Source organism: Egretta garzetta, unplaced genomic scaffold (assembly GCF_000687185.1).
Source record: "Egretta garzetta isolate BGI_Z169 unplaced genomic scaffold, ASM68718v1 scaffold7, whole genome shotgun sequence".
Taxonomy (NCBI): domain Eukaryota; kingdom Metazoa; phylum Chordata; class Aves; order Pelecaniformes; family Ardeidae; genus Egretta; species Egretta garzetta.
Genome location: NW_009260350.1, coordinates 4,121,838 through 4,142,086, shown reverse-complemented (window position 1 = coordinate 4,142,086; position 20,249 = coordinate 4,121,838).

Genomic DNA, 20,249 nt, shown 5'->3' with positions numbered 1-20,249 from the left:
GGAAACAGTCCCATTTAGAATGAGAAGCTGGAATGGACAACCCCAATGGTCCTTTTCAACCAACCTTTCCATGCTTCTGCTTCTCACAAACCATTGCCAGAGACAGCCTGAGAGAGCTCAGCATAGAATAAAGGAGAAAATGTTAATGCCTAGACATTACCAGAAGGCTACATGAAGACATGTGGGCCTTAACAGTTGCAGAAACACCAGGAGACCAGTCCAAGCGGAAGTTTTGCTCAAGTGGTTAGAGAAAGGCCATTGCTAAAGAGATACCCCAGTGCAAATTAGGGAGCAGCAATGTTTCCCAGGAAAATAGCATTCTGTAGTTCAAAAGCTTTTGATGGGCAGCAAATATGGGTACATGCAAGTAAATGCCTTGTAAATCCCACCCATAAATAACCCATGTTTGGGCTGTGGATGTGATGTCAAAGGCTTCCTGGCACTGAGAAGCAGAGCAGCTTTCTCAGGAGAATCCCAGAGGGTTGTGGAGGTGATGGGGGGCACAAGTTGGTCTGCTGTTCAGACTACCACCTCTGACAGACACAAATACCCCCCAAAATGGCAGATCCCAAACACGGACCACTAATTAGGAGCAATTTTTTGTCTCTTTTTCCTTCACTGGGGTAACTTCCAGATACTAGGTAATTGTCTCTGGGCAACAGAGGGAGGCTGATGTGGAAGACTGGAGACTTCCACAGCTATTTCTCCATTGCTTTTTCTGCTGAGCGCACATGAAAGGCTTGCTCAGCCACCCAGACCATGCCATGGTCCTCACCTACTCTTTCCTTGGGCACATGCTGATTGTGACACGTCATGTCACCAGGAACTGCTATCAGAAATGGCTTCCCACTGCTCCACAGCTCATACATGATGCTGGTTGTACCTTATTGCATCACGCATGGTGATGGTGACACACGTGGTAGACAGCAACAGTGGCAGGTACACCTGGCCATGCCCCCACTTTGCAGCATGTTTCTTCTAGGGGTGAGACAAGTGCTGGTGTGGGCAGAGACAAGGAGTTTCTGAGTCCTCCTGAGGCACTTTGCAGTAAAAATACCTAAGGTGCCGTGTTATGAAAAGTGAAACCCTTGTAGGACTTAGGATTTCTCACCAAAAATGGTAATTGGCCAAACAGGCCAACTGTGCCAGTGCTCTGTGCACACACAACTTGCCCAAGCCCTTCTTCTCCTCGCTCACTGCCCGCTTTGGGGTCTCCCTGTCTTTGTGAGCATTTCTATCACTCTCATGCTTCATAATTGTCACCTGAAGACATGGATGGATGGCAGGCAGGGAACTGCATTGCTGTACTCTGAGAGCCAACAGCATTTAGTGCCTCTCAGCTCGGCAGAACTTCCATCACCACTGTAGAAGCAAAGCTGAAATCCTCTGCTCCCCTGCCTTACACAAGGGAATCATCTCCGTTATCCTTTGCAGGAAAAATGGCTTGAAACTGCTTGCTTCCTTGCTTGTTTATTCTCCTAAGGAGCTTTGTTCTGCAAGGAACCTTAAAATGATTGGCCACGGCCAAAGTTTTCAGCAGAAAAATTTGACTTTTATAATAAAGAACCAGCAATTATGGAAATGGACTGTTTTCAGTGACAAAGTGCTGATAAGAACAACAAAATATTTTTGCTAATAATTATCACATTGAGGCTTGCTGTGTTATGATTAAAACCTTCCACATTCCAAAGAAAAGGACCCATCGAGTGTGTTGCAATTTGGCCACACAAAAAAATAAAAATATGGTCTGTAAAATGGCTACCTGAAAAATATTTAATGACCTCTGTTTATCTATTTAGGGTCTGTAACACCAGTGAGGTAGTTGTAGTCCATTCAGTAGCAAAATCATTGCAACACATTAAGAAGGAGCAGAAATAATTGAGGTCTGGAGGGGCTGAATGCAAGGAATGATTAAAAGGGATACTTATGCATAATGACTTGAGATGGAACATAATAAGTTTCTTGGAGGGTATATGTTACAAAAAGATGGGATTTGTTTAGCATTGCACACTGGGGCATAATTAGAAGTAATAGGACTAAATTTATGCATGGAAAAATAATCTGATTATCAGGAATCATTTGCAGCTGTGAAAAAGAAGTTGTATCTGCAAAGGGTTAATTGGTGCTTACAAGCTGCAGCATCTTCCCTCCAGGCATATTCCTGCCTAATCGATCTGGGGCTGGAGCACTTCCAGCAGGTTACCATAGGCCTTCCATGCTGGATCCCTTTGGGTAGAACTGTTGAAGTGGGCTCCCTCCTTTCCAGTGTAGTTTAAATTAGTCTCTTTTTTTAGGAATGTAATTGTTTTAGTGCAGAGAGGGTGCTATTTTAACAGCTCTCTTCTGCCATAGCCCTTCAGGGACCACAGCTTCATCAGAAGGGGATGTCCCAGGAGGGGGACAGGAAGAGGAAGGAAAGGAGGAGGAGAGGGACAGACCTTCCTCATGAGCCCCCGGGGCAGAGTGCCCGTGAAGTTGTAGACTTTGGTGGGAGGGAAAGTACCCAGTGAAATGCATCTGTAACTCAAGGCACAAGACGTGTTTCTATTAGGAGGTGGATCAAAGCTGTTTCTCCTACTGAAAGACCTTGTGGAAGAGGGTAAGACAGTTGAAACTAAATGTAATGGTCTCATTAAAGTGCTGAGTGATTTTTATTCACCTAAGAATTATGTTCTTACTGAAAGACATGATTATTTCCAAGACCGCAGGCAACATCCAGATGAAGAGATGTCTATAACAAGCCTGAAAGGCTTCACTTCCAAGCACAGGTCCAGCCTGACAGCAGAACAATAGCTGACTGTTTAGTGTGTGCCTGCATGCATTAGTAGTGAAAAATACAACAAATCACCCGGTGCAGCCGAAAGGAGATAAAAGTGGCCATTTTGTGTAAGCAGGAAAAGAACAATGTGTCCCTCTTGGTTTTGTGCATTGGGTCCTAAGGTTGTATCCGCACTGAGCAGCCAGAGTGCATCCTGCAACTCTCACGTGTCGGTGGTCTGAATGTCCAAATTTTGAACCTCACTGGACTGCACAAGCCTCTTCTTGGTGTTTGAAGGCAGGTGAGGAAGACGATGGTTCACTCCAAAGCTCTCATCCTGTTACGAGACTGGGATGTCCCCAGGTCACACATCTGAACCTGGAAGAGCTCCTGAACCCACCAGTTTGGGATAGACATGGGGGATTCTCTTTCTGAGAAGCTGAATCATAGAATCATAGAACTGTTTAGGCTGGAAAAGACCTTTAAGATCATCAAGTCAAAGAGGTTAGATCATCAGGGCGAGGGTCCTCCCCCACTACTCTGCCCCAGTGAGACCCCATCTGGAGCACTGTGGCCAGTTCTGGGCTCTCCAGTTCAAGGAGGATGAGGAGCTACTGGAGAGAGTCCAGAGGAGGAATACAAAGATGATCAGGGGGCTGGAGCATCTCCCCTATGAGGAAAGGCTGAGGGAGCTGGGCTTGTTTATCCTGGAGAAGAGAAGGCCGAGAGGGGATCTCATCAGCATGTAAAAATATCTGAAGGGTGGATGTCACGAGGACAGAGCCAGACTCTTCTCAGTGGTGCCCAGGCAATGGGTAAAAACTGAAGCAGAAGAGGTTCCAGTTGAACGTGAGGAAGAACATCTTGAGTTTGAGGGTGGCTGAGCCCTGGCCCAGGCTGCCCAGGGGGGCTGTGGAGTCTCCTTCTCTGGAGATATTGACACCCCACCTGGACGATGTCCTGTGCACCCTGCTCTGGGTGAGCCTGCTTGAGCAGGGCTGTTGGACTGGGTGACCTGTGGAGGTCCCTTCCAGACCCTGCCAGTCTGGGATTCTGTGACTCCTCCAACCAAATCCAAACCAGCAGAGGCTCCAGGTGATAGACTGACCTGGACCGGCCATCTGGGCACAGAACCCTGTCTCTCCTGGGTCCATGGTGCAGTCATTGCCAGCAGACCTGCCTCTCATACCTGGAATCAGGCCTTGATCTCACCAAATCTTTCATTACGTTTGCACCACCCCTGCCCTTGTGGCAGTGTTCATGAAATGCCTGCTGCAAACTCCAGAGTCTGTAGGTTTCATTGCAGCATATGCTTCCTGCTAGGCTTTTATAGCCCATTCTAAATCCTCTGCCAGCAGAGTCCCCACTGTCTGCTCTTGAACTAGCTCTCTTGGTGATGACTTTCCTTACTAGATGGGGAAAAAACCACCCAAGGTCATCTGTCTTCCATAATCACATCACCTCCCTGTCCTCTTCCTAATGAGCCAAACAGATTGAGCTCTGAAATCACTCCGTGTAAGGCATTTTCTTTAGTCTTTGAGTCACTGTGTTTCCTACAACCTTCCCTGTCTTTTTACAGACTTTTAGAAGGTCAGGGCTGGAACCGAGGTGCATGGCAGGACCCATTCTCTGACTGGTGGAAGGGGAGACGCACAAGAGCTGTTGTGTCACTGATGTTGCAGCAGGGATGTACTAAATTAATAGTAGTAGCACTAATGCATCATTGGAATTATTGTGCATTTTCAGCTCATGGATTTCAACGGGGACAACATAAAACAAAACAAGAATGTCTACTGAAGAATCATAGAATCGTTGAGGTTGGAAAAGCCCTTTAAGCTCATCAAGTCCAACCATTCCCCTAACCCTGCCATCCCACCACTAAACCCTGGCCCTAAGTACCTCATCTGCCCAGCTTTTAAATACCCCCAGGGGTGGGGACTCGACCCCTTCCCTGGGCAGCCCCTTCCAGTGCTTGACAATCCTTTCATTGAAAAAATATTCTTATATTCGGGAATAAGAAGGTATGAGTGTTTGATGCTCAGAGATGGATACAGTTCCAGCAGGCAGCCTTACTGTACGGAACAAGCAACAGTAATAAAAAGTCTGAAAAAGAAAAAAATTCAGTTCTTCATGCCAAGATAATTTCTCACTTGCAGTATGCCTGAGAGACCACTGAGCTACTGCTCCCAGAGAAGCCACATTAGAATTCCGTAATCATAAATGATGCCCAGGTAAGAGACCATTACCTGTTTTTGTTATCTTTCAATCTCACATGTCTCTCTACAGCAAGGATGTCCCATATTTTATTGAATCAATACCCCAGAGTGGGGAGTACGGATTTTGCTGGCTTCAAGCAATAAGAGTTCTAGAAGCAATTAGAAGAAACAAACGGGGATTTACCTTCTCTTGTGGGGATTCATTTTTAACTCCTAGCAGCATGTTGGATACATTCTGTTGAATGTTATGAGTAATATTTTCTGATCTATTGTTTCACCTTCTCTAAGGCATATTTTATTTCAGAACCATCTTCTTTCGATATTTTAGAGGTCCTCCTGGCAGATTTCTAAAATGAATTACATCTTTGTCTAACTATTCCCTTTTGAGACAAGAAAAACCTAAAAACACCCAAACTTTCACAGAATCATTTAGGTTGGAAAAGACCTTTAAGACCATTAGGTCCATCTTGGGTCAATTTGGAGCTAATATTTAATTCATTGACACACTGGAGAGAGAACCTTCTTTATTGTGCCCCAATATTGGTATTTTCATACACTAGGATATAAAATTATTCTTTCAGTCTCTCTGTCTTTTGTTCTTAACATTGGCTGAACGTTGGTGACAATTTTCCTCCCCCTTCTAACACAATTAGCCTATTTTGCCACCAGTGTTACATGCCTGTCAGCTTTCAGGAAGAGATCAATAATGTAAGATTTTGGTTATATTCTGAGTACCACCAGTATGTTATTGCATGAACAAAGAAACACAGACAAAGAAATTCTGGGGTCTATATGGCCTCTTCTTCCACCTGAGAGACCACTGAGCTACTGCTCCCAGAGAAGCCACATTAGAATTCCGTAATCATAAATGATGCCCAGGTAAGAGACCATTACCTGTTTTTGTTATCTTTCAATCTCACATGTCTCTCTACAGCAAGGATGTCCCATATTTTATTGAATCAATACCCCAGAGTGGGGAGTACGGATTTTGCTGGCTTCAAGCAATAAGAGTTCTAGAAGCAATTAGAAGAAACAAACGGGGATTTACCTTCTCTTGTGGGGATTCATTTTTAACTCCTAGCAGCATGTTGGATACATTCTGTTGAATGTTATGAGTAATATTTTCTGATCTATTGTTTCACCTTCTCTAAGGCATATTTTATTTCAGAACCATCTTCTTTCGATATTTTAGAGGTCCTCCTGGCAGATTTCTAAAATGAATTACATCTTTGTCTAACTATTCCCTTTTGAGACAAGAAAAACCTAAAAACACCCAAACTTTCACAGAATCATTTAGGTTGGAAAAGACCTTTAAGACCATTAGGTCCATCTTGGGTCAATTTGGAGCTAATATTTAATTCATTGACACACTGGAGAGAGAACCTTCTTTATTGTGCCCCAATATTGGTATTTTCATACACTAGGATATAAAATTATTCTTTCAGTCTCTCTGTCTTTTGTTCTTAACATTGGCTGAACGTTGGTGACAATTTTCCTCCCCCTTCTAACACAATTAGCCTATTTTGCCACCAGTGTTACATGCCTGTCAGCTTTCAGGAAGAGATCAATAATGTAAGATTTTGGTTATATTCTGAGTACCACCAGTATGTTATTGCATGAACAAAGAAACACAGACAAAGAAATTCTGGGGTCTATATGGCCTCTTCTTCCAGGAATTTCCAGTTCAACACCCATGGCAGCTCCTGAAGAACGTCTTCTGAATTTTCCACAAACTTTTGCCCCACCCAACACAGCCTCTGATACTAATAGTCTCTAAACCAAACCTACAAAATGAATTGTCAGACAGAGCATGTCTTTTCAATACTGAACATTTGCTCGTACATAAAACCAAAAAAAGAATGAGGAAGAATCAATGTAAGAGTGCCATCTGGTGACATCTGCCATAACCTTATATCATAGACAGCTTCTCCTCTGCAGTGCAGAGTGGAAAAATTTAGGGACAAGATCCATGACGCTACAGGAGTTTCACAAAATGGATCAATTTTCTCCCGAAATTGGTCAGCTTATGTAGGTAACTCAAAACCAGTAGCTGGGGGCTAAGCTCTTTAAAAATCCAGCCCCAAATGTGTAAATACAGGTGCAAAGTGCCTGTGTAATATTCATGGCCATGCATGCAAATTGAGTAATTGTCCTTGCAAATGGCTAATTAGGTACATTGGACATGGAATTGGGATAACTGTGCACACAAATTAAGCCTGCACTTTTGTGCTGAAGTGTTCTGAAAAGCTGTCTCAGGGTTTCTTACCCTAATCTATTTAGATATTAACATCTTGTATTTATGCAAATGCCTGTCATGCTTGAATGTTTTGAAATGCAATCGTGACAATTTGAACATGACCTAATGTCATACTCTGCATAGTAATGGCTCTTCTCGTCCAAAAGAGGTTAATTTCTATCATGGCCCAATTTAATCCAGTTTTCTACTGGGAATCTGCTCTAGTTAAGAAAACAGAAGTCCAGGATGTATTTCAGGGAGAAGCTGCTTAAAGCTTCACATCGCCTCCACCTGTAGAGACCACACAAGACTAAGATTCTCATTTAAAGAGCCTTTGGATTCTCATTTAAAGAGCCTTGAGTGGGGCTTTGGCTCTGCTTGCTGAGCTTGATCTTTACTCAAGCAGATAAGGTTTGAGAGACCTTGAAACCATTCTGCCTGCTAACCATAAGGACCAGTCTCTCATTTTAAGGGACATAATAAACCCCTGCAAAAAATCTGGGAAAATTAAGCCAGTGAACTAATTTTTGGGGTGATGGCTTTTGTCCTGTGCATGTTTCTGCTCTTTAAGAAGCATGGCGTAGAGCACACAGACCTATGCTCCCCAGCATGGTTTTGATGTGGGCCAAATAGCACTGGCTCAAACTAATTGCAGGCATGTTTTGGCAGTAGGAATGATGCAGGGACTATTTCCAAGAGGCTTTCAGCATGTGACCACTCTGTTCAGGGGGGCAGGGGCACCATTAGCAGAAGTACAACTCTTCCATGCCAGCTCAGGGACTGGGCACATGCTGGGATGCTTGCAATATCCAGGGCATCTGGACCCACAGCAGATGAGGTGCTCTGCTGGGAACCCAGTTCAAGTTGTTGCCTTCTTGCTAAAATGATCTGGGGCTTTGGGCAGGTCATTCATTAATGATTCAATAACCAATTCAATAATTAATGGCAGGGTTAGGTTAACGGTTGGACTTGATGATCTTAAAAGGTCTTTTCCAACCTAAACGATTCTATGATTCTGTGATTCTATGATTCAGGGTATCCCAGCCCCTAAAATACAGGGGGACTAAAGGTGCCAAAGGAACAGCTTACAGTCCCTAGACAGTCAATAAGTAAAAAGAGAACCTGAATCAAACTACCAAATAGTCTTATGGCAAGCCAAGAAGCAACCTCCCATGGCCCACAGGTACCAGCCACGTGTGTGCATCTGATCTGCCATACTGGAGCTCCACTACCCAAATCAGGGATAGCGTGTGTCAGCAGGCCCAATGCAGAAGGTAATACTCACCTGAAAATCAGACCCTCCAGGAATGTGATTGACTCATTTCAAAATACAGCCCATGGACAAGGACATGGTCTAGCAAGGCTTAGTGCACCTCCCTTCCTGAGCACACTCATCCTCCTGGCTCCAGCAGACAAGTTATGCCTCCTCCTTGCAGCACTGTCAGATTCAGGGCTGCAAAAGGGTTTGACGGAGAAGCGTAATACCACCCACTTCATCTGTGTCCTGCCAGATTTTTAGGCAACTCGGTGACTGTGAGTTACAGCAAACTCTGCCCAGTCGCCTCCAAACCCCACAAAGTTCATTGCTGCCAGATGCAAGCCCTGGCAGGCGGCTGCTCACCCCCCTTAAGCAGTCTGTGCTGAGCTGCAAGCTCCAGCACGGTCCTGCCACCATCTCCCCTTCTGCAAAGGTCCCTCTCCCAGAGCAGGTTTGCTCTTCCCAGGCATGGGAACAACCTTCTTAGCAGGGATTTCCATCAGACACTGCTTTTCTGCTGAAAGGAACACAGTGTATAAACCAGGGATGGACAGCAGTGGGGTACTGCTGCTGCAGCAAAGCCACCCACTCTCACGGTTTTGTCTGGCTTCCTCTCTAACTCACCAGCCTCAGTCATGCACTGTCGGCGCCACTCACCTCCCATTTACCCCACATGATTCTGACAGAGATCTCAGCTGTTATCTCTGGGCATTTTCCCCTGGACTAATTTAGCCTTTCTATCACTAAGTTTTGTTAATGATGACAAACAACATGGTATGATGGCTGAAATGGATTTCTGTCATTCTGGAGAATTTAGGACACAGGAATCTGCAAAATATGACCTAATTTAAGTCCATCATTTTCTCCTCCTGGAATTGTTCAGCTGGAATAAATATCATTACCCAGACCAGGGAGACTGGCTGAGCGAGTGGATTGCAGCACACGTACCTGAAGTGGAGGAAACACAGCTAAAAATCCTACCTTTGTGACAGGAACCTCTGAAAAATTGAACCGGTATTCCCAGAGATCCAGTGAGGACCCTGAACAGCGGCCAGCTGAAAGTCGAGCTTTGGATTATTTATGAGGAGCAAAAAAACCCCAATTACAGCCACCCCACCTCCCCCCCCCCGAAAAGTTCCATGTTAGCTTAAACATAAATATTTTCACAAGTTCATGCAATGTTGCTTGGGCAGCTGTGTGTAAAGACAAACCCTCATTCTTCCTGAGAATAAAGCTTTTAATATAGAGAGAGGGAGAGTGCAAACAACTTGGCCACAGGATAAATTGGAGTACAAAGAGGAAGGAAAAAAAAACCTCTCTCTTGTAGGTTTCTGATAAAGTTGTGCAAAAGGCAGCACCAGCATTACAGGTGACAGCAACGGCATGTGCCAGCTAAGCCCAGTGGGTATGCAGGTATGCAATGAACAGCAAAGATTTCATAAAACCATAGAATTATAGAAACTTTTGGGTTGGAAAAGCCCTTTAAGCTCACCAAGCCCAACTGTTCCCTTAACCCTGCCATCCCACCACTAAACCCTGGCCCTAAGCACCTTGGCTGCCCAGCTTTTAAATACCCTCCGGGGTGGGGACTCGACCCCTGCCCTGGGCAGCCCCTTCCAGTGCTTGACAGCCCATTCGGGGAAAAAATTTTCCCCAATCTCCACCCTCACCCCCCCCGGCACAACTTGGGGTGTTTGGCTGCTGCTTTGTCACTGCATCTCTTTCACTTGCCCACTTTGGCTCCCAGCATCTCTTTTTCAGCCACGGGTTTGCAGCACAAAATACCCCACCCAGCTCTGTTGGGAAGCCTGTCAAGGGCCCTTGATTTCAGCCCTGCTTTTTAGAGACCATGAGCTGTCTTCCTACCAGGGAGATAGACATTTCTCACACAGAGTCCCTCTTATACCCCTCTCACTGGATCAGGGAAAAAAAAAATTAAGCCATCTGTGGCAGGGATTCAGTGCGTAATTTGGAACATAACCCTCATGCAAGGCAGGTTGTGCAGAGGGTGGGAGGGAGCTGGTGCCGGTAGGTGCAGCGAGCATGGAGATGAGGGTGGAACATGCATTCAAGCAGGGGTGGGAAATGAGAAGAGTTCAGGAAATGGGTTGCCACAGGGCTCTCTGGCAGGAAAAAGTTTTGCAAGCACAGAACTGGAAGGGTAGGTAACCCCTCCGGAGTGAGAAGGAGGTCGGCAGGGAAAATGTCACAGGCTATTAGCCTCTGCAGAGCAGAGCGAGCCATTGGCATTTGTATTACAGGAGAGGGTCAATAGGAACAAGCTGAAAATGCAGTGTCTCCACAGCGTCCCTGATTTTCAATCATCAGTAGAGTTATGAAATTTTAGTTCCTACATTCTCCTTGTGAAGGTTTCGGTCTCTTCTGAAGACTGGGACAGAGAGGTCAAGGATGAAGTAGTCATTTTGTGAAAAAATGTTCTCTCTGTAATAACTGTTTTTACCTAGGCTTTATAGACTGTTTGTATGAGTTCATTCTGGTAGGTACGGGTTGACCTCAGCCTAAGAGCTTATGGGAGAGCATCTGGTATGCAAGATAATACACATCACTTCTGGCATTGACACAGGTAGGATCCCTGGGGTTTGATCTGCTTGAGTGCAGGCATGGGTCATAGTAATTGTGGAGAGATACCAACAGTTTTCATGCATTTTTGCATTTATTGCATTAACAAATTTGGTGCCACCTGCTATTTTGTAGTCTACAGAAAGTTTGCTCCCAGTCAGTGGGGGGACTTTGTTTGAAACATAGGGAGAAAGAGTCTGGGAAAAATAATTTTGTGGCATAATCTTCTCTTGGTATAAGCTGCAACTGTTTACAGGCACATACATCTGCCTCAGACCATCATTTTTCTTCATGGACTCCAGCACAGGACTGTGTGAGTGAGAGAGAGATGTGTAGTTGGAGGGGTGGGAGCTTCCTTTTTTATTGTAATAAGCTCCTCTGAAGTGTCTCAGTAACTTGTACATAAATGTGATGTATTTCCTGGGAGGCTGTCTTATGCACTGAAAATCATCTTCAGTTTGGTGAGGTCTTGCTAATTCTTCTCTGAGCAGATGTGGTGATGTCTGAAGGCCTGGCTGTACATCACCGCTTTGGGTACTTTTTGCAGAGTTGTGGGTTTTATGAAGCATGTAAATGGGCTTTTTGTAAGAAATAAGTTGCAAGATACCATTTTCATACACCACTTTAGTATAAGGATCTGCTAGAACAGCATTCCCTGGGAGGGCGGTAGCTGTTGGGTCTGTCCTGGAAGAGTGAGAAAGCAGATCTTTGGACCAGGGAATGTACGGCTCCCAGGTACAGGCTGTAAGCTCAACATATAGCTGGTGGAGGGAGATCTCATGAAGAATGAAGTCCAAAAGTACAGTAATCAGGGTCTGGAAACTCAGCATTCATTTTCTCAATGCCACGTTTGGTTTTACAGCTGGTGCATGACTACACAACTCGACATGGTCCAGACTGGAAAAAAAAAGGACAAGAAGTAATCCCAGTTTTGGTCAGGTATTTCAGGACATGGCAAACGTTGCTTTGCCTCCTGTCTGTGGCATCAGGGACTATCCCCGAGGATCTTGCAGATCTCTGGTAGCTCTCCATCTGACTGCATCGGCTACAGAAGCCTGAGGATATTTTCTTGTGTCGGGATCCCAAAGGAATTGTTGAAAGATCAGAGCTCATAGTTCATTCATGGAATGGAAGGGTCATATCAGCATCAATGACTAAGAAATAGTCAAACAGGAACAAGCTGCTGCCATAATTTTTATTTGCAAAACTCCACAGCCATCTATTGGTCTCAGAATCACTTACGGGCTTTTCAGCCTTTAAATTACTACGTGGAGGGTATTCTCTCCTGGCAGGAAGAAGGGACCAAAAGTCAGAGCATGATCTAGTGGGTGATAAAAGCAAGGAGAAATTTAAAACTTACAAATCTTTTGCTGTGGATGTTACACTCAAAACCCTGCTGTAGGCAAAAGGGAACACAGGACACGTACGGAGCTAAGAATACACTGTTCATATAATCAATGTTTTGACAGCCTAATAGTCTAAATTATCTGATTATTACAGAATAGCCTCATTAATAATATGGTCAAAATCATTGTACATAAACTTCATGGTGTATGCCCCTTTTCCCTGGTGGTGTGCTCACCCTCGCTGTGTCCCCCTGGGCTGGCAGCCTCAGCCTTCCCTGAGCCCAGTGTAGGGGCTGTGACAGGGCAGCAGTGCCTGGAGCCCTGTGCTGGGATGAGCCTGACATTCCTGGTGGGGTTCCTTTCTCCTCCAGCATGGGTTACTTTAATACACTTCTCATCACACTCTGCTTCCTCATCATCACAGCTAAAATTTGAAAGCTGCAAAACAGCCTCACTTAACATGAAGGGCTGGGGACCCTCCTGCATTGACTACCTGAGTTTGTTACATCTTTTATATATATGATGTTGCTGGAAGGTACGGTATTCCCAGGAGTTATGCAACAGTCACTTTGACCATTAGACAGCTGTTACCACAGCTAAAACCAAAACCAGCCCAGGTCACAGCAATCCCTGGCTCTTTTTAAGACAAGAATAGACCCAGAACTAACATTTGGGGAAAATCCAACCTCAGCAAAGCCAATGAAACCTAAGCAGCTCATTAAAAGCTTGCAGATGCATTTTCAGCTGTAGACAACTCATCAGATAGATCGTGACATTTTCCTAAAACCCGGACGTACTGCTTGGAAGAGTTGCTTTTGCATACCCAGGGCAAGCTTCTTTGACTCACCCCATGACCTACAACAATTTTGGGTCGTCGATTTGACTATATGAAACCTGACAACCCTTTGAAGACCTATGAATGAACAAGATACCAGCTTTAAGGCTGTATTTCTTGAAGGCACTGTGGTCTCAGGCACCTTGAAGGAGGTGTCCTTGACTCTATTTGGGTGATGGTTTTACAGGCTAACCTGCTTAAGAGTCAGAGCATCATGACCAGGTATTTAGGGTACACCTAAGGGTATGGGAAGATCAAATCTTTAAAGGTAAGGGTAGAATGCAATGCCCTGTATCTGTCATCAAATGACAAGATAAAAACTCATTTGAGATTAACCGGTACAGTCAGTATTTCATACCCTGTGCAGTGTAACAAGGCAGCCCAGAGGCTGGCAGGGATCGCCTGCTTGCAACTGGCCAGATAACGTGCATTCTCTGTAATAATAATAATCCTTAAAGGTTTGATGTTGGCAAGGAATCAATTTTATATAATAACCTTTCTGAACAAGCCCTTGATGGAGATGTGGAGATTGGAGGTAAGCTGACTAAGATCTGAAGCTCCTTTCACCCAAGCAGAATCCCTGCTGGGGTCCTGAGTGCACCAACAGGCTCTGCAGCCCCTTCTCCTCCTCCCTGGGGGCTTGGCTGCCCGTGATGAAGGTCAGCTCTGACGTGGTGCAACCTGGGACGAGACCTGGGAGAAGACTTGTTGGTGGCCTCCCCTCTTTGGGTCTGGAGCTGCATGGAGGCGATGTTGTAGGCACGCCTGTGCTCACTGATCCTGACCTTGCCCTGCTGACTTGGGTCCCTGCGCTGACCACGGACCTGTTGTGTCACTGTAGAGATTTTTGGGCTTTCGGATGACCCTGGTTACTGTCACCAGACCTGCCCCACTCTGCTTGCTCAGGTGCTGGGGGAATGCATCACTTGCTGGTGAGGCCATCATTGCCCCTGCCTGCCCTGCACACCCTTGGCTCCTGGCTCACCTCTCTGTGCCCACCCTGCAGACCACCCTGGCAGTGATAACGTGACTGCTAATCAGATGGGCATGTGAAGATCTGAAGTACTGGTTTCTTGGAGCTCATCAACTCTCAGGCTCAGTTGTGCCCTGATGAAATAGGTGCAAGCTATGCAATGAACACATCTTGGTGCCGCCTGCTGAAAACCTACATTTTAGCCTATGCCGTCCACAATGTGCAGCTGGCCCAGGACCACTGTTTTTCTCATAAAAAGGTACAGACTAATGGAGGGATGGATGGTGAGAGTGCCTCTGGCTCCATTTCTGGGAGGCAAGGCGCAACACGGAATATGTGACTTCTCAGGGCCCTATAAGATCTGGGAAATCAGACACTTGCTCCGTAAGGAAGCAGTGTGCTGGGAATCATGATTGCCAGGTGAAGGATTTAAAGAGGGGTCCAGGTTAGCAGGAGGGGGTGAAATGGGTAGGTGGTGGGAGAAGGAGGCAAGAGCCAAAGTGGGCTCTCCAGGCTGGGGGAAGGGGTAGAAACTTTTTTTGGTTCTGAATAAAAGGTACTAAAGGATTTGCATGGTCAGAGTAGGAGTTTAAAGTATGCATACATATCTATACATATGTATATGAGAGGGGGAGGTGTTTGAGCACTGAAAATAAAGCCAGATTAACGGATTGGCCAGGATGTCTGGGTCATCTTATTTGCCTGGGGTGGGTGATAAAGCAGCAGCAGCAGCAGCAGCAGCAGCAGCAGGCCTGCTGGGCTGTTGAATGGGGCAGATTTAATGACTGAAGTCCTCAGGCTGCCCAATTCCTGGCTCTCTGAGACAAAGGAGGCAGATAATGCTTCTGGGTGAGGCTCAGAAATAGCAGAGCTCCTCCTCTATTCCTGCTCCTGGAAACCTGCACAGCTGGAACTATGATTTACTAAAAATGCCACACGCTGCATGAAGCAATGGGGCTGGTGCAGGAAGAACAGAATCTGTCCCACGGAGCAATACATCAGCGTGAATCGGGCATCCCACTGTACTGAAGGGAACAGATTTGTGGAAGAGATATTTAAGGGACTCTTAATACGTTTAATGAATCACAGAGAGGGGAATTTATATCTTTGGGGGGTCATGACAGTTTAACAAGGTTTTGGCTGAAGTTCTAATGGCTTATTGCTGAAATGTAACTATTATAACATAAAATTTAAAAGCCTTGGCCGGGTGAAGTGGTTGAATTTGGAAGTACTCTAGAACCATTGGTCTGAAGCTAAAACCTGCTCTTGTGTGCCCTGGTATGAATCTGGAGTCACTCCGCCAAATTTTTTGGGCTGAGCTGCTTTTGCAGGATGCAGCTGTGCTTCTGTGGCTCCTCTCCCGACATCTTCTCATGACCTCCCAGGTCACACAACACCCACACCACCACCCTTCCCGCACTTTGGAAAGTCTTCCCATTATATGGAAAATGCTTTTGTGCTTTACAGGGAAAGCCTGTAGCCAGAGCCAGGTTCTTGGCCATGCGGATTTTAAATGAAGGATTTGTGGGACAATAGAGCAGCCTTTCCTTAAAGAGCCTTTTCTTACAAGAACTATTGCCTTCCTAGGCTAAGCACTTTTTTTTTTTAAACAGAAAGGGAGATTAGTTTCTGATGATGTGCAGTTAGTTTCAGATGTGCAGGACTGCACCATGGAGATATGTCTCATATATGCCTCTGTGCAGATTTTACTATAGATACAGAGTTTTTCTTTAGATGCCTTTGCTTACGAAGCTACTCACAGTGGAGACACTAAATGTAGGAACGATTGTTACAACACCGATGCAGGCATCCACTCCTCTCAGACCATGGGCTCCAGACAGCCTTCTCCACCGAGGTCCAGCTTTCCCTTTGCTGTGGATGCTCAGCACCCACTTCCAACTCCAAAAAGCAGGAGAATGTGGACCCCTTTCTTGACAGCATGCACCTTTCTCCTACAGCAGCTCTTATCAACCTCTTTGATGCTTTTCTCCCCTGATTTCCACACTGAGATCATCCTGAGCACCAACACAATGATCAGCATTCCTTCTGGGAGCTATTGCATTGGGTAACAGTGTTAACACAGCCGGAGTTAATGGCAGGGTTAGGGTAACGGTTGGACTTATGATCTTAAAGGTCTTTTCCAACCTAAACGATTCTGTGATTCTGTGATACTATGAACAGGATCCTTACGGTTTTCCTTAATTCAGTAGTTGTACCACGGCCCTAGCATTATTTTTCATTCCTTATCAGTTGGCCACGTCTCAGGTGTTTCTGCCCATTTATCAGGGTACTCTGGAGTGGGCCCAGTTCCACCAGCTCCTGCTAAAAGGTGTCATAGGAAATAAATACCAGACTCTGAAGTGCCGGTAGAGAGAAACGGTAATTTCCTAGGTTGTGATTAGATCTCCAGAACAACTCAGATGAATGGCTCCAGCAGTCCCTCTTTCTCTCCCTAACTCCTTATAGGAGCCTAAATGATGAACTCAGATGAAGACCTCTATACTGTAGACATCTGAAAATCAAGTTATTCCTACCCGGTGTCTGCCTTTGGTTTTTAGAAACCGATCTCAGCAATGGCACTCAAGAATATGATGGAGGGCAGGAGGGCTCTGCAGAGGGACCTGGCCAGGCTGGAACCATGGGCCCAGCCCAATTGGGTGAGGTTCAACAAGGCCAAGGGCCGGGTCCTGCCCTAGGGTCACAATAACCCCATGCAACACTACAGGCATGGGGAAGAGGGGCTGGAAAGCTGCCCAATGGAAAAGGACCTGGGGGTGTTGGTCAACAGGCGGCTGAATATGAGCCAGCAGGGTGCCCCGGTGGCCAAGAGGGCCAACAGCATCCTGGCTTGTATCAGGCTGGGGCGGCCGCCCCTCGAATGCTGGGGTCAGTGTTGGCCCCCTCCCTCCCAGAAGGACCTGGAGGGGCTGGAGCGTGTCCAGAGAAGGGCAACGGAGCTGGGGAGGGGTCTGGAGCCCCAGGCTGATGGGGAGCATCTGGGGGAGCTGGGGGTGTTCAGCCTGGAGAAGAGGAGGCTGAGGGGAGTCTTTATCGCTCCCTACAACTGCATGACAGGAGGGGGGAGCCGGGGGGGGGTCAGGCTCTGCTCCCAGGAAACGGGATGAGGGGAAACGGCCTCAAGTTGTGCCAGGGCAGGTTTAGGTTGGACATTGGGAACAATTCCTTCCCTGCAAGGGCTGTCAGGCACTGGAAGGGGCTGCCCAGGGAAGGGGTCGAGTTGCCACCCCTGGGAGGATTTAAAAGCTGGGCAGGCAAGGTGCTTAGGGACAGAGTTTAGTGGTGGGGTGGCAAGGTTAGGGGAACGGTTGGGCTTGATTATCTTAAAGGGCTTTTCCAACCTTAACAATTCCATGATTCTATGTTGCCTGTGTGCCTGGTGTTGAAGGAGGCCAGCATGGCCAAGGGCCCACCTGGGCCCCAGCACGGGTCAGGGAATTGCTCACGGCTTGGGCCCAGGTGGAGAAATGGGGTGGCTGGCAACAGGGGAAAGCATTGGGGACCAGCACTGCATCCAGACACAAAAAGGAGGAAAATAAATCAGGCAGGACTTGGGAATCTGCTGGTCATGACTGATGAGCACTTCCCTTAGCTTCTCTAACAGAGGATTCTTTTTTCTTTCTTTTTTTTTTTTTTTAAATAAAAGATTTCTCTCTTTCTGTCTCTGGGCCGAGATAACCTAATCAAAGCCTGGAGTAGTGCACAGAGGGAATTGTTGTGGGTTCAGTGTATGGGAAAATGAAACCCTGTATCCCTGATGGAGCAGCACAGTATGGCTGACAGCTAACAAGAAATTAATTTGGAATGCTTTTACTGCTTATTTGCTTGCTTGTCATCCTTACTATTGCTGTAGTTTCCTGTTGGTTTAATTTTTCATATCCTTCCAGCTCATGATATAATTTATGTGATGTTTTGTCTTTTCTTTCCACAAGACCCAAGTCCTGGATTCACATTTGCAGCTTCCATCAAGGCAGAAAAAGAAAGTAGGGAGGGGGAAGCCCCCAGGAGAGTGTGTTTCCATATTTTCTTGTTGGGGAAAAAACCCTTAAACTGTGGCCCTAGTATATCTTAAAGGTAGAGAAAAGAGCAGGCAAGGAAAATGAAACTTGAAAGTGTTATTAAAAAAAATAAATCTTGAAATGAGTCTGGGATTCTACTCTCTGAATTCTAGATGCTGGCAAGACTTGAGCAGTCTCTTCAGGAAAAAATATCATCCCCTTTTATCTCTGCCAAGAGCTGTTCTCAATAAATACAGGAAATATGAGCTGGGACTGTGGTGGATGCTGGAACTGAGCATGTGCAGGGTGTCCCAGGAAAGCCTTTTGTTAGGATCTCAATAGGAAAATGGTCAGGGAAAATCAGCAAAAGGCAATCCCAGGATGGGCTGGGTGTGGCTGGGACAGAGTTCATTTTCTTCCCAGTAGCTGGCATGGGGCGATGGTTTGGATTTGTGCTGGGAACAGCACTGATCACCCTGGGATGGGTTCGTTCCTGGTGAGCAGGGCTGACACAAGGCCAAGGCCATTTCTGCTCCTCACCCCACCCCACCAGCAAGCGGCTGGGGGGGCACAAGGAGCTGGGAGGGGACACGGCCGGGACAGCTGACCCCAACTGACCCCAGGGGTATCCCACACCGTATGATGCCATGCTCAGCACATAGAGCTGGGGGAAGGAGAAGGAAGGGGGGGACCCTGGGAGCGATGGCGTTTGTCTGCCCAAGTCACCGTTACACGTGATGGAGCCCAGCTGTCCTGGGGATGGCTGAGCACCCCCCTGCCATGGGAAGCAGGGAATGAATTCCTTGTGTTGCTTTGCTTGCATGCATGGCTTTTTCTTTCCCTGTTAAACTGTCTTTACTCCAACACACGAGTTTTCACACTTTTACCCTTCTGATTCTCTCCCACTGTGGGGGAGTAAGCGAGTGGCTGGGGGGGCTGGTTTGCCAGCCAGGGTTAAACCACAAGACCATGGTAGCAGAATTGCCACTGACTCACACCTGATGTATCACAGCTTAGAAACACTCACCTGCAGCAACGCCAGGCCAGGACAGCCCCCATCGTGCCCACGCAGCAGGGACAAGGCAGCCATGCACCGCAGCTCGCGCAGCCCAGCTCTGAGGGCAGCCATGGGTTCGTGCTGCTCCTGCTCTCCCCTCTAAGCCCTGGGATTTCCACAGCGTTAGGGGCACTCACCTGAAGCCAAACTTTTGCAGACATAAGCAGAAGAAAGAAAACGGATTTTTTTTTTCCTCTTCTTTCAAAGTATTGCAGCCTTTTCTCCCATCAGCAGCAGGACGCTGTGTTCTTGGATGCGAGATCGTATTCCTAGGCAAGCACTTTAAAGAAAGGTACCTCTGAGTATATGTGCTCAAAGGAGGACAATCAGTAAAAATGTGAGTTATTAAGTTAAGAAAAGGACAGGTAGTAGATGTATATAAGCCAAGAAAGCTGCCTGCACCATTTTAACACAAAAAACCCCCTTGGTTTGAGTAATGAGGAAATACCATGTGTCCCAGGTATTAGAGCAAAATGTGTTGGGGCAAGAGGTGCACAGAGAATTTGCATGTTCATCTGTACGGGGCTGGGATGTGTGGATGGGGCAGGAGATGCGTGTGTGCACTGGAGGTGGGTGCCAGCAGCCAGGTAATGCATCTGCGATGAAAAACACGTTTGTGGCCACAAAGTCACCTCTCGCATATGGTCCCCCCATAGGAGCAGCAGGCTCGCCCCGCCTGTCTGCTTGGATTGATCTCCCCATCCTGGATAAAACCACAAGTTTTTCCCTTGATCAGTGAAATGCTGAACTTTTTCCTTTCCACTTAGTTTAGTAAAGCCTCAAATGAGCAGCAAGCAGCAAAGGCTAAGCCTCTCCAGGTGCAGTGATTTCCCCCACGCCAACAGAGGGTGGATGGGCACAGACCTCCCTGCCCTCAAAAACCAACCGCAGAGCTTCCCTGTGCATGGGGAGAGGACACACATCTCATTAAACCCAGTCCATCTTCCCGGTTCCCTTCCCTTTCAAGCACCTCA